The sequence below is a fragment of the Canis lupus genome, chromosome 35, assembly GCF_048164855.1.
Source record: "Canis lupus baileyi chromosome 35, mCanLup2.hap1, whole genome shotgun sequence".
Classification (NCBI taxonomy): Eukaryota; Metazoa; Chordata; class Mammalia; order Carnivora; family Canidae; genus Canis; species Canis lupus.
The window spans coordinates 5,343,686-5,357,306 of NC_132872.1; the positions used below are offsets into that span (position 1 = coordinate 5,343,686).

General features: G+C 53.2%; 1 protein-coding gene across 3 annotated transcripts in view; it reads left to right on the forward strand.

Moving 5' to 3' along the window:
• The window catches only part of SEMA5B (semaphorin 5B), a 117,889-nt gene that overhangs the window by 35,174 nt on the left and 69,094 nt on the right, over positions 1-13,621 (forward strand). The window contains exon 1 of one of the 3 annotated variants that reach the window (XM_072812569.1): positions 117-946. The exons of the other annotated variants lie outside the window; for them this stretch is intronic. The gene's annotated coding sequence lies outside the window, so the exon portion shown is untranslated. Of the gene's footprint in view, positions 1-116; positions 947-13,621 lie in introns of those variants that run through there. 3 annotated transcript variants of the gene reach the window in all.

The following is a 13,621-nucleotide window of genomic DNA, read 5'->3' on the forward strand; positions in this document are numbered from 1 at the left end:
CCTGCGGGGCGGGAAGGGGGATGGTGTCTCCTGCCTGTTCTGGAATCTGCGTCTCTCACCACCCATCCCCCCCCCCACACACACACCCTCGGGCTCCAAACGCGGGAGGAGAGAGGGACAGACACCCCAGGAGGATGCACACACCCTGCCTCTCACACTCCTGCTCACATGCACACCCACGCACAGACACACACACGAACTCTCGCAGGTCTCTCTGTCTCCGTAAGCATCACACCACTGCTCTCTGGTCCAGCCAAAGTTGGAGTATTTCTGGGATGAGCAGTCTACTCCATGAGGATAAATCATCCTCAACCATCCTTGGGCGCCTTTGAAGAAACTCGGGAGACAGAGCCAGCCCTCGATGGGGTGGCCGGGAGGACAGCCTGGGAGCCCGTGATTGGTGTGTCACCGGCTGGGGCTGCAAGCTGTTTCCAGTGCTTTTGTCTGATGCTGGGAGCAAGGCTCGGCAGTGTGAGGGACAATCGGAGCCACTCAGGCGGGCTGCCGCGTCGTGTCCTGCTTTCCCTGTGGCCAGACCAGGCTGCCGGAGCCACCGGGCAGGACCAGGATGTTTTCTTGCTAACCTGAGCGCGGAAGCCCGGGGTGATTTCACCAGCAAATGTTTCTTGCGGAGAGCGGTGGCAGCAGCCCTGGTCCCCTGGACTGAGGGACATTAGCAGGGAGGGACTCAAACCCTGGCCTTTCATCGTCCCAAGGAAGCCCCAGCTCCTATCAGAGACCTAGGAGCCGGGCTGGCCTGTGACTCTGCATCTGCTCCCGGGCCGGGGCCAGAGTCCTGAGCGCCAGCCCTGGGGGTGACGTGCAGGACCGCAGCTGCCAGCCTGGGCTCTGACGACAGCCGGGCTGATGGTGCTGGCCTCCCCACGATTGCTTCTCCTGCCTCTGCCGTGTTTTGGTCTCGGGTGTCCACGGCGAGCTGCTGGTGGTAAGTACTTGGACAGATGTCCCTTGTCGTGCTCACTGGCCGTGCCCACGTGAGTCACTGTGGCTAGCTCTGCAGCTCTATCTCCAGAGAACAGAATTTGCCTCGTCTCATGCCAGCTGGGTGGGGTGACAAATCTGGGGAGCAGAGCCGACCTGGGGTTAGGAGGTGAGGGGTCACACACCTGGGCCGCAAGGATTTTTCTTAGCACGAAGGGAACCCTGGAAGGAGAAGGTTCTCTCACTGATTCCCCCTCCTGGTTGGGTAGAGATGTGCCTGCGAGTGTGTGGAGGACTGGGCACCCCCAAATGCCCGCTCCTCACAGGTGTTTCTGGCTTTGGGGCCAACTTGCGCTCCTGCTGCCCAACCCCTGCTGGTTGAAGGGCTCAGTGAGGTTCCCCTTCGCTGCCCTGAGGCTCATTGCCTCCTCCTGCACAGATGTCACCATCCTGGGGCCATCAGAGGGGGCCCTTCAGTTCTTTTCCTTGCTCTCTTGGGCCCTGCCCGCTGGGCCCCGAGGGCTAGACTGCTGCCGGCAGGACTGGCCCAGGGCATCGGCTCGGGGGCCCGGCTCGTGGGGCTGGGAGATGCAGCCTCGGGCCCCAGGGGCTCCCTGCGACAGCCCCGCTGCCTGCCTACCCCTCGAAGCGCTGCTCGGTGCTTACGGGTATGTTCTCAGTGTGGGTCGCCTCTGGGAGTGGGGGGGCTGGGGGGCTGCCACGTGCAGCCTGGGGTCCTGCTTCTCATATTCCTGGATGGGCCCTCCACGGTCCCTTTAGGCTCCGCCGTCAAAGGCCCGCTCTCTAGCGTTCCCAATGTGTCTGTGGTCATGTTTTCTGCCCCCCTCGTGATTGCACGGTCTCTGCTCTTATCTGCACGGGTTTCATACAGTGAATGTGTTTGGACATGATGACTTCTGAGGTCCCTTTGGGGAACATCTCCAACTTTCTGGACATTTGTGGGGGGGACAACTCCATACCCCTGTGTCCCATTACACCCCGGTCCTTTGGGGCCTGTCTGAAATCTGAGGCACGGCTGGAGAACTGTGATTCTGACTCATTTGAGAATTCTAATCTTACGATTCCAAAATCAAGGCATGGGGCTGGGGCAGCAGTGTGTGGTTAGGGTGGGCTTTCTCGGCACCGTTGATGTTTGGGGCTGGATAATTTTTGGTGGGGTAGGGGGCCTGTCCTGTCCCTTGTAAGATGTTCAGCAGCATCCTTGGGCTCCACCCACCAGTAACACCCTCATTTGTGACAACCAAAAATATCTCTAGGCATTACCAAATGTTGCCCCAGAGACAAAACTACATCAGTTGAGAATTGCTGGTTCGGGTTAATGCTCTTCCTGCTACATTCTCTGCTTTGGCCTCACGGGAGTGGGTCCAGTGTGGCCAAGGGAAGTGTAGCCATCTCCGGCCTGGGAATACAGACACCTGGGCTCTGGGCTTGAGTGATGCAGCTTACACTCCCATCCAGTCTAGGCTGAGAGTCACTTCTCGCCCTCCCTTGTCTCCATCAACTTCCAGATCTTCTTAGTGGAAACATAGTGGTGAGGCTCAGGCGGTGCTGGGTAGGGCCTTCCCTCTGTGGGGGATGAGGTCTGGGAAAGGAAACCCCACTGCAGGCTACCACCATTTCTTCCTGACATTTGCCCAAAAGCCAAAAGTGCCATGGAAGCCAGGATGGGTTCAGTACCCAGAACAGGTGTGAATGGGCACGCATACTTGCTTGCCGCTGTCTGGATCCTGTACTGAATAAATGATGCGGAGGCGAGCCCTGCCTTAGGAAACCTGCAGGGCGAGATGGACATCCTATTATGTACCAATAAAGAAAAAAATCAATCCAAAGGATTCTCTGCCATGTTTGGTTAAGTTCCATCCTTCTAGGCAAATTATTTCTGAGGAGGAACAAACAAGAGGAGAAGGTGGCTCTTGAGTTTCTTGTTTATCAGAATCTCTGTGGGGTCATGGTGGTCTTGCTCTTTATCAATCCAGGAGGACTTCATGAAGGAGGAGCTATTTCAGAACCTATAATATAGATAGGAGGCAGCATGGTGAGTGAGTGTGTGTGTGTGTGTGTGTGTGTGAAGCCTGTGGACTTCAGGCCGGTAGGTAGAGAAGTTGGCTAAGGAGTGTCCTTCCTTGCTCCTTGAGCAACCGAGGTTCCAGCCCCCCCCCCCTTTTTTATGCCGCCTATCCATTCTGCTAAAACTTGTCTCCAGAGCTGGAAGGTAGATTCCATCCCTAGCACAGAGGAGGGACTTACAGGAAGCCCCATGTTGCAGAGAAATTATGGCCAAATTCTAATTTGTGGATAGAGCAGAGAGGTGCTTCGGGTGGCACAAACCAGCAAATCATCGCCTAATCAGCCCGCTGGGCTTTGAAATGCCTCGTGTGATCCATTTGCAGCAGATTATGTCTCCTAATGATGCTTGATTGTGGTGGGTAAGTTTACAGGCTCCAAACAAACGGCATGGAAACTGCAGGGATGTGGAAGCGGTCGCACAATGCTGCCTGGCATTTCTCGTCACCCCAGATGAGCCATGGCACGTCGTCCTTAGGCCTGAGTCTCCACGGTGTCCACCGACCACATGGACTGTTTTCCCCAGTAATATTTGGGAGCCTTTGACCTTCCCTTTTCCTGGCCCTATCTCCCTCAGCAAGCCAGTTTTCTCTGAAAAGCTTGATGGGCATTAGAGAAGGGGAGAGGTCTCGTTATATGGGGGAGTTTGGGGGCAATCAAGAGCTCTGCAGCTTTTGAACCTATAGTGTTGTGGTAATGCTCTGAGGTTTGCAGTCTCATGGTCCTAAGACGGAGCTGGGTCCTCAGCTACTATTCTGTTCTGTTCTGAGCTGGCTGGTCGCATAGGAACACAGGGCCCACGGGCAGGGCCAGGCCTGGGTTTATGTAACTTCCAGGACTTCAGTGAAACTCATCCACTGTGGAACAGAGACAGAGAGATCACTCAGACTGACAGAGGCCCTCGGTGCTCCTACAAAGGACACAGGCATATGGATGTGAGATTAAGCACAAACCAGAAAACCCACCTAGGGTCTTGGAGGGCCATTTCAGGGTCAGTTTACAGGGGAAAGCCATGGTACGTCTCTGCACCTGGGACCTTTCTCCATACCAGTGTTTCCTGATAACATTAGGCAGCAACCCTAAAACAACCCGAAAACCAGCTGTCTCTTTGTGGCCGCTGGGACACAGCAGGGCTCTGAGCCTGGGAACTAGATGGGCGGTCGTGGGAAGCTTCTGACAGGGTCACAGGTTCCCAGGCCCAGTCTCCTAAGTAGTGGTCAGACTCTCAGACTCTACATGTGCGATGTGCTGCTCAGATGCAAAAATATTTTTTCCCATAGTGAGCAAGGAGAGAGAGGTGTGGAGAGGGCATTTGGAAAGGGACTTCTGCACATGCAATGCCAGCGGGCAACAGGAACCCTGCTGGCCGCCCCAACCTGGGAGTTACCCCGAAACTTAAGCAGATGTGGCTCCTCTTGAGGCAGTATACTGAGGGCCGAGCCCACTTCTTGGGGAGCAGGAGGCTACATTCATCACGGCGTCCCTGCCTTTATCCAACTTTTTAACGGAGGGCTTGCCAGCCTTGCGCCAGGTGACACCATCTCCGGCTTCACGGAGCTCACAGCCCGGGGGAGGATGGAGGCCGAGACATGGTGACCCTCACACAGCTGTGGGAGCCCATTTGAAGTCCAGATTAATTGGGTTTTTGGCTCTTCTCCCAGCAGAGCTTTCCAGGACCCACCTCAAGGCTTTGGGGAGATAACTGAGATGTGGGGTCAAGTCACAGCTGGAAGGAGTGGAGCCGTTCCCAAACTGCCAAGTCCTAACGGGGCTTGTTAATCTCTGCCCCCCAGGGCTGGCAGGAGGCTCCTCCGTGCCCCTCGATTCTCTGCTCTCGGTTAATTGCTTTCCACAATCTGTTTGCTCCCTCCCTGCCCTTCCTCCTCCTGCGGCTGTCTGCATGCTCAGCTTTGGGACCGTCCCTTCCTCCCCAGTTGTCCATCCAGACCCTCCAGTGGGACCCACGTGGCTGGTGTCCCTGTAGACCCCACCTGAACACGTGGCGGACAGAGAGGGGGTGTATTGGATTTTAACCGTGCTGGTGCCTTTGCTCTCCTTAGCTCCCTCCACATTCTCCTGTTCCACTGGGGGCAGGGCTTAGGGAAGGGGGCTGTTAGCACCTGGTTCTACTGGTGAACCCCAGTGCTTCTTCCTCATATGGAAAATGAAGGGGTGTTCTAGATAGAACAGGGGTCTTCGTTGTGTGGTCCTCAGACCAGGAGCAGCAGCACTGGAGCGCTTGTTAGGAATGCAGATTCTCAGGCAATCCCCCCCCACCCCGACCACCGAATCGGAACGCCAGGGTTGGGGTCCAGCACCCTGTGTCTGACGAGCCCTCCGGGTGACGCTGATGCAGCTCACGTCGGAGGACCACAGCCCTGGAACGCTTTGGGCCTCTTTCCAACTGCGGTGCTATGGCTGAGCCCGTCATTTCCCACCCTGCAGTAACTGGTGACTTGCAAAAACCCAGTGGCCACATTACTATCGTGAGGGCGGCATGGAATTCTCAAAATTAAATGCACCAGATCGAGGGAAATAAAGCCCACTGTTTATGCCCTACGTTTCTCCAGAGAGGACTTACGGTGGTTTCCTTTCCCAGTGTCCTTTATTGTTTTTTAAAGGTTTTATTTATTTATTCATAAGAGACACAGGCAGAGGGAGGAGCAGGCTCCATGCAGGGAGCCCGGTGTGGGACTCGATCCCGGGACCCCGGGGACACGCCCTGAGCTGAAGGCAGATGCTCAACCGCAGCGCCACACGGGCATCCCCATCCACAGTGTCTCTAGGGAGGAGCCCTTCCAGGCGAGCCACGCTCCCTTGACCCTCTCCCCCAGCCCCCCACAGCTCTGACCTTCTCCCTGCTACAGGCCCCCTCCCTCTCCAGCCCCATCCTCTCCTCTCCACAGCCCAGACCCTCTCCCCTACTCCCGCCCAGCCCCACCCTCTCCCCCCACAGCCCAGACCCTCTCCCCCAGCCCCCTCTCCCCGGCCCCTCCAGCCCCCCCAGCGGGGCGCAGCCCTGCCCGGTGACTCCTCCGAGGAGCAGAGTGCCCTAACATCTCTCTCGGCTGCTGGCATCTGGCCCGTTGCTGAGTTGATCCAAGCAATACTAATAACCGGTTGGCCGGTGAGAAGACCTCGCAGCCCCCCAAGTCCTACGGGCTGGGGGCTGATGACAGGCTAGGAGTCCTGCGGGCCACCTGCGGGCCTGCACAGCCCCGCGTGGAAGTGCCCCGCGTGGAAGCGCCTGCCGCAGCCTGGGCCTGGGATGATACCACAAGAAATAGAAGCTGTGTCCCTGCCCCCGCCCCCCAGCAGCCCAGGGGGCCCGGGGGTCGCCTGCAGCCTCTGATAAGGGCCCTCGCCCTCCCTGCGCGAAGCCTCTCTCCCTCCTCGGTGCCCGCAGCTGGCTCCGGGCTCCCGGAGGTCCCCAGCCCCGCTGCTCGGGCTCCGCCGGGTCACGCTCAGCATCCCACTTTGCACGGGTTCTGTGCCGGCCGGGCCCCAGCTGAGACCTTTCCCGGCCTTTCTCCGGTCTCCAAGGAGCCTGCAAGAAATGCAGCCTGAGAAAACAGCCTCCCTTCCCTTCCCCCACTGCTCTGTTCTCCCTGCCCGCTCCCCCCGACTCCCCAGGGCTCCCCAAGCCTGCAGCTCCAGCCCTCCCAGACTCATGTTTTATGCAGGAACATCCCCATTCTCATGGAAAGTGCAGCAAAGTTGGGGGAGGAATTCCAAAGCTCCTTTGAAGAGGGCCAGCGAATGCAGGGTTATGGGGGTTAACCTCAGCTGAGAGGGTTTTCCTGGTTGAGTGGATGCCCCGTGTGTGTGTGTGTGTGTGTGTGTGTGTGTGTGTGTGTGTGTATGTCCGTGTCCCTTGTCTCCCTTCTGTCCACCCTTTGCACCCGGAGGGCCGAGGACCGACACACACAGACACACACGCGTGCACACTTGGGTCTGGAGCCGGCCTCACCTCCCAGGCCTCACCTCCCAGTGCCTCGTCTGAGCCTCCTGCCTCTCCTTCTGCTTTGGGGGGAGGGGGGGCGGCCGGAAGCACCAGGAGTGTCTTATTTTGGATGGATGTAAACTTTCTCAGAAATTTGGGAAGCATGGGTGGGGGAAGAGATTGTATGTTTTTTTCAAATATTCAGAAAAAAATGCACATGCCTACAAAACTTTCTTTCGGTGATTTTCACAAATTCTAATTGCCTTTGTTTTGAAACATCAAAAATGGTTGTATATAATCGATTTAAAAAAATAAAATCAGCTTGTTGGGTGTGTCAAATTGCTACACTTTATTCTGCTGGTAATTCCAAATTTCCCATGGTAAAGGCACCAGCCCTTTCAGAAGCCTGGCATCTCTCTCCTCTTCTGATCATTTTTTTTTTTCTAAGAAATAGTAAAACCTTGAACAGAAGACTCCATCTACAATACACTTAGAAGAAGACAAAGGACAGTATTATGTTTTCTGGACTTGCTGCTGGGAGAAACAGAAAAGCACTTATTTTCAGGAAGGGAATTGTGGAAAGAAAGAAGAGGGAGACCTTCCAATCTCACTGGACACAATTTGCTCCACGGAGCGTTCTCCAAGCAGCCCAATCCTCTGAGCCCTCACCTTGAGTCATTCTTGATTCTTCCAGCGTTGCATTTTATGGTCTCCCCGGTCTTCAAAACTGAAGATTTGCCTTGATTGAAATAAGTGGCTCTCCTTTTTCACATGTTAATTCATCTCTTGATTTGCACCCTGTTTCTCCAAGTATGGCTGCATGTCCGTCATGTGCAGTAAGAGACTTGGGGGCAGATTGGAGCCATAGGGTGGCATGGCCAGCCTGTTGGGGGGATTTGCTTGGGACCCTCCTCCCCCAGCTTTCCCTGAACCCAAGCCCCCCATGTCACCTACGGTCTGCAGCCCTGAGCCTCTGACCCCGTGTTTTCCTGTCTCCCCCGGTAGGCCCTTATCACGGTGGCTGTTCCCTTCCCCACGGATCTGCCTCTGAATCCTGGACCCGGGGCTTTCACAACAATTTGAGTTGCTGAGGACAAAATTTTTACCATACTTGATTAGAGTAATTTATTTTACTTTCCCCTGTACTTAGAAGTGGAAATGTACTTGGATTCCCAGGAACAATTGATTTTTCTGGAGGTCATTTAAAAAGGAATGTCAAACAAGGTGCATCATTATATACGGACAAAAAGATTGATGCAGTTCGTTTAACGTAAAATCTTACTGCACGATTTGTAGAGACAGTTTGGAAATGTAAAAACACTCCACCCTCCACACTTTATTCATTCTGAAAAAGTTTTAGAATACAGAAATATATTTGAAATCATCTGTTTCAAAGAAGTCCTTGGGACTAAACAGAAGGGGCGATTATTTTTTTCCCCTTATGTGTTTCTTCTAGGCCTTCGCATTTTCAGTCTTGTCCCTGGGGAATCTCCTGTGCTGCGCAAATTTAGAATGATATCTACCTTCCTCTTTCCTCCTCTGCTTCTACCTTTGTCATTTATTCTTAAAGAAAAACATTTAGGTTGCGTTCAGAATTCTATCGTGGCTTTTGGTTCAAGCAGGGGAGCCCAAGAGAGTCAGAGAGGGAGAGAGCAAAGGGATGAAGACACGGGCCCAAACTGAAGACCACAAATGGACATAAAGATATATGGACGGGGGGCACCTTGGTGGCTCAGTCGGTTAAGCATCTGCCTTCAGCTCAGGTCATGATCCCAGGGTCCCGGGGTTCCAGCCCCCACATCGGGTTCCCTGCTCAGTGGGGAGCCGACTTCTCCCTCTCCCTCTGACCCTCCCCCTACTCGTGCTCCCTCTCTCTCTCTCTCTCTCTCTCAAATAAATAGATAAAAACCTTAAAAAAAAGAGAGAGAGAGAAAAAAAAAAAAGAAAAAGACATGGACAGATTGGCAGTCCCAATAGACAAGTGACAAAGAGAGAGGACTTTCGTGGCAGACACAGACACCCTCCTGACAATGATCCTGTCCCCGGCCAGGTTGGGAGTGAGGATGTTAGCTGTGGGTGTGGGGAGGTTGGACGGGCCGACCCGACCGGAGACGAGAGCCCACACTGAGCATCTGCTGCTTCCAATATCTGGAGGATGAGCCTATGGGGGCCTCTTGGGGGAAGCAGCCAATGAGAAGAGAGGGGGGAAGGGTAGTTGGAGAATCATGGGCCAGGCCAACCATGTGAAGCAGAACCCTGTAGGATGGTAAAGGGGGCTTCTGTTAGCCTTGCCAGCGGTTTATTTATTTATCCCTCTTCATAGCAGGACCACTTACGAGGCTGATGAATTAATGTCTTTCTAAGGCCAAATCCTGAGGGTGACCTGCCCTTGTTTCTCTGTCCTCCTTTCCATTTTTCCTTCATATCCCATGTCATGCCCCCCCCCCTTCTTCACAGCCGTGGTAATGGGGGGAATCACAATAGCTACTGTTTATAGACCAGTTACTAGATGCTGGGCTGAGATGAACTGAGTCTTTCTTGGGTTCTTTTTGGTAAACTTGAGTCCCCCCAACCTGGAAGGGGAAGTGAGGGCTGTGGGCTCCCATCACACCTCACTACCAGGGTGCCATGAAAGGCGGTGTCGGGCCACATTCTCTCTCTCCGTAGATATTTATTAGTGAGCCAGCACACAACAGTCCGACAACCTGTTTTGGACATTCAGGGAAATGTCTGCTCTCTGTCCTTTTAAATAGGCCAGCAACACCTCGCCCGAAGGGTTCCCTTGAGACAAATGTCACAGGATTTGGTTAATCATCTGGTTCAGGGGTTCTGAAACTTGGAGGAGATGCTAAAGAAGTTGGGGGGTTTGGGGCAGCCTGGGTGGCTCAGCGGTTTAGCGCTGCCTTTGGCCCGGGGTGTGATCCTGGAGACCCTGGATCGAGTCCCACTCGGGCTCCCTGCATGGAGCCTGCTTCTCCCTCTGCCTGTGTCTTTCTCTCTCTCTCTCTCTCTCTCTCTCTCTCTCTCTGTCTCTCATGAATAAATAAATAAAATCTTTTAAAAAAAAAGAAGTTGGGGTTTTTTTACCCCAAAGAAGAGCTCATAGGGAGGGGGCCTGCATGATGACTCAAGTGACTGATTATTTTTAACACTATGATGATTTATTTTTTTCCTTTTAACTTTGTTTTTTAAAAGATTTTATTTATTTGCTCATGAAAGACACAGAGAGAGGCGGAGACACAGGCAGAGGGAGAAGCAGGGTCCCTGCGGGGAGCCCTATGCGGAACTCGATCCCAGGACCTTGGGATCATGACCTGAGCCAAAGGCAGACTTTGAACCACCAAGCCACCCAGATGCCCCTTCCTTTTAACTTCTTTAATTGAGATATTATAAAACAAATATAGAAAACCACAACATAGATGTTTTAGTAATGGGTTATATTCAAGTTAGTGCCTTACACCACCACCCCGGTGGAGAAAGAGAACACTGGCAACCACTCCAGAAGCTTCTCTGCATTCCAATCTCAATCTCCCCGGAAAGGTAGCTTGGCTACCTGTGTGTCTTTATGGTTTGCTTTTGTTTCCGTGATGATTTATTATACGAAAGAGGTGAGGCCTCAGCTTCCTGAACCCAGAACAACCCATAATTCATTGAACCCACAGCAGAAAAGATTAAAGTCAGACTGGGTAAAGAATTTAGAATACTGGAAATCAGTGACACAGAACTAGAAAGAGAAAGAAAATTCCATGCAGTGACTGAGATGTGGTTCTGGTCGGGGACAGGGAAATAGAGATCACCCCAGTCCTGGGGCTGCCCTCGAAGGCTGAGGCTGGCTGGGTATCCCTTGCCTTTTCTGACCAGCAGGCTGTTGAGGAGGTTTGGTGGGGGGTGGGGGGGTGGAGACAGGTGGGACTTCATCCCACTGGCGCCTTGACTGGCTGGTCTTGGAGGTCGCCTGATGTCGTGACCCCTTCTTCTGTGATCAGAGGCATGCTCTTCCTCCTGAAGCCTCTAATCCTGCCTTAGCCATCAGAGAGAGAGTGACTCTTGAAAGAAAGAATGACCAGCTGGGGGACAGGCCTGGGATCTGAGCCCACCCCATTCCCGGGTGACCAGGGCAGCCTAACAAACACATTCTGGCCCCAGGCCCAAGGGACACCAGGCAAGGTGCCGGAGGAAATAGGGCAGTGGAATAAGAGGAAAGTGAATGGCCTCTCTGCTTTCCCTCCATTCAGTGTGTGGTTTCCATGGGGCCCCAAGTGTGTTTACAGGCAGCAGACCTGAGTGGGGGGAGCACCGGGGACTGGGGGACCGGGGCTGCAGGGATAAGAAAAAGAGGACTGGTGGGGGGGGGGGGGCGGGCGGGGATGGTGGGGGCACTTGAAAAACCAAATGAAAAGTTGGCTGTCGAATGCTTTTTGCCAACCATAGTCAATTCTTAATTATCCCCGTAATGGGAGGGAGCAGTGGCAAGAATGATTCAAAGCAGCAAATAATCCCAAACCATTTAAGCTACATGATTTTTAAAAGAGAGAGAGGAGATTTCCCTTCCTAATGATGTCTGGCTCCGGCTGATGTTAAATGAGGGAAGTATTAACAGCGAGCTCCCCAGGGATCAAGGCTAGAACCAGTCTTATTTAACATGTTTATAAATTATTTAGAGTTCACATTTCGTGATTTTGTGAACGGGTGCTGGGAGGGGGCTGTAAATCCTCCCAGAAGCCAGAGGAAACCTTCTTCCAGGGATTATGCACTCATTGGAGGGAATTCCCGAGGTGGGAAATGGAGAAAAGAATGGAAGTGTTAGGCTAACCAGGCCAGCCTCACGGGAGGGCACTGGCCAAGAGGGACACCCCCATCCCCCCACCCCCTCACCAAGCCCATCGTAAAATAAAAGGAGTATGAGTCTCCGCTCCAGAGCATTGAATGGCTCCCAGCTTCTCCCTGAATTAAGTGCACTCAAGGGCCTCTGTAGCCTGGTCCCAGCCTCCTCTCCCATCCTCCCAGCCGTGCTCCTGACATTAGGAACAACGGCTACGGGGCCTGGTGACTTGCCACAGTCATGTGGCTAAATGCAAAGCACTTGGAATTGTACCCAGAATCCTGACTCCGAGTCTTTCCCTTCATCCATATCACACTGGATCCTGGCTGACTCCCAAAGCCACACCTCAGCTCCTGCCTCTTCTGTATCTGCTAGCGCGGTTCTGTTGACCCCAAGTGCCACCTCTTCTGAGGAACTGTCCCTACTCCAAGAATGCTCTTTCTCTCGCTCTCTCTCTCTCTCTCTCTGCTCAGAAAACCAGGGGCTGATGTGCCTCTCTTACGGCTCACGTCAAGCTTTACCTGTGTGACAGCCTCGGTTTTCGTGTCTCATTCCACCCAGAAACCCCGGAGCTTCTTGATTAGTCTGTCCTCCCCGCGGAAGCCCCGGAGCACTGCCTTGCCATTGGCAGGTGCTGTCCAGGGGTTACTGGAGTAGAGAGGATTCCACCTCCCCTGGAATGGGTGTGGCGAGTTAGAGCTGACTGGCCCGCCCTCCCAAACAGGGTGATGTGACCTCATCTCTCGACAGAGCCCTCGCCTGTCGGTTTTCACAAGAAGCCACCCACTGCCAACTGTCTACACAGGAGCTCAGGCTGGGGCGAAGTCCTTTCGTTGCACATGGAGCAGTTTCGATGACTGTAGGTCTCCCAAAGTGCGGTGCCTGGTCCCCTGCCTCAGCATCACCTGCTGTACCCTGTCTCGTAGGAACCCCTGCAGGGCGTGGGACCAGCACCGTGACCAGCTCTTCACACGTCTGTAATGCACAAGGAGGTCTGAGAACAGCTCCCAAAGGGCAGGGGGGCAGCCCTCTGGGATTTGTGGAAGTCACATGGAAGAGAGTGTGCAAGCACGTGTGTATTGGTCCTGTGGGACCCCAGTATGTGTTCATGCCATATTTATGGGTGCCACTCTGCTAATTGGGCCCATCCCTACTTCACCATGCCCCCAAAGGGCCACCTGCTGACATGCATTAAAAATATTTTGGTGAGGGGGCACCTGGCTAGCTCAGTCAGTAGAGCACGTGACTCTTGATCTTGGGTCAGGAGTTTTAGCCTCACGTTGGGCATAGAGCTTCCTTTAAAACAAATTGTTTTTGTTTTTGTTTTTTGGTGAGACCTGCTACAGCATGGATAAATCTTTTTTTTTTTTTTTTTTTTTAGCATGGATAAATCTTGAGGATGTTATGCTAAGTGAAATAAGCCAGTTACAAAAGGCCAAATACTCCATGATTCCACTTACATGAGGTTCCTAGGGTAGTTAAATTCATGGAGACAGAGGGTAGAATGATGGTTACTAGGGGCTGTGAGAGAGGAGGGAATGAGGAGTCCGTGTTTCATGGGTACAGACTTTCAGTTAGAGAAGATGAAAAAAAATAAAAAATAAAAATAAAAAAAAGAGAGAAGATGAAGAAAGTTCTGGAGATGGATGGTGGTGATGGGAGCAATGTGAACGTACTTAATGCCACTAAACACTGAAAAATGGCTAAAATGGTAAATTTGTGTTATGTGTGTTTCACCATGATAAAAACAAAAACTATAATAATCTGAGCCATTGCCCTGCCCCTGGGAAGAGCCCTGCTCTCTAGAATGCTCAGCCTTGCCCTGGCCT